Below are 1,402 nucleotides of genomic sequence, written 5' to 3' on the forward strand. Positions count from 1 at the left end.
GAGTATTTGCTCGAGGACGAGCAAAGGTTTAAGTCTAGGGAGTTTGATGACATGTATTTTGGTGACATTTTGGTATAGGATGTCTAGTGCATTTTACTCGGTTTTGCATATTTATAGGCATTCTAGAGCACATTTGGTCTCGATATTGCTTGGTTGCTTTCTTTGGTATCAAAACAGGTATTCATGCATAAAAAAGAGCAAAAGGAGTGGAAAATATGGACTACGGAACATCACAGACGAAACGGGAACATTTGGAGTTGTTCCGGGAAAAAACACGAAGCCTAAAAAGACAAATCTTACAAGTTTAATAACATCCACTCTACAAGTCCAAATTGCGTGTTCTCTACCTCATTGGAAAGCTCTCTTCAATATCTACGCATAGACACCAAGATCGCACAAATCCGACATTGGAGCAGAATGTTATGAGCAAATCTGTCAAGCATGTTCGAGTTGAAGAATCGACACGGACCGTGTTGCATTCGACACGGCCGTGTTGTGTCCGTGCTGAAAAAAGTGAAGTTTTGCTCAGAGAATTGACACGGACCGTGTTGCATTCGACACGGCCGTGTTGCATTACGGGAAACCTTCCTATTTTGCATCCGGACTTCCGTTTTCAGCAAAGGAAGAAGCCCAGCTGCCAAGCAAATAAATAGGAGACGTCTTGGGCTTCAAAAATTATCGAGAGATCACAGCAGAAGCCAGAGAACTCGAGAGAGAATCAAGACGGAGTTTCCCAGGAGCAGAGATTGAAGAATCGTCGTCGAGAGATCGCTGCGACTCTTCTTTATCTGTTTCTTTGTTTCTCTTTATTGATTTGAACTCGTTCGTTGTTATGGGTAGTGAGTAGTCGTTTCACTGTAGCTAGGGATTTAACCTTGTAGGGATTTGTTTGGTTTTTATTTTCCGAGACTACGTTATCGATACTCGGCGGTTTAATTGAATTGAGTTTATTGCTTTTGATCTTCTTGGCCTGTTGATTGATCGATTTTAGATTCTGATTTACAACGAGAGTTGAGATTAGATTCGGAACGAATTCATTGAGTGAATTGATTAAGACTATTGAGAGATAGGTTAATCGGTTTAGGAACTGTGATAGTGATCGTTAATGCGTTTGATATTTTAATCTATTAGGTTGAGAGATCGATAGGTTAGATTATTGGATAGTGGATTTAGGACTTGAGAGAGCCAAATCTGATATTAGAACTTGAGATCCCCGTTTAGAGTTCGATATTCGTAGATTCTCCATCCTTAGAAACAATCCCTGCGCGTTACGGTTATCCCGAAGCTACGGTGGTTTATCTATCTGATTTTACTTAGTTTATTTATTACTTTATTTTCGGTATTCATCTATTTCATCTGCTATTTGCTGATCTGAATCTTAGTCGAGTCTTGTTCTTAGTGT

The sequence above is a fragment of the Tarenaya hassleriana genome, unplaced genomic scaffold, assembly GCF_000463585.1.
Source record: "Tarenaya hassleriana unplaced genomic scaffold, ASM46358v1 Cleome14, whole genome shotgun sequence".
Classification (NCBI taxonomy): domain Eukaryota; kingdom Viridiplantae; phylum Streptophyta; class Magnoliopsida; order Brassicales; family Cleomaceae; genus Tarenaya; species Tarenaya hassleriana.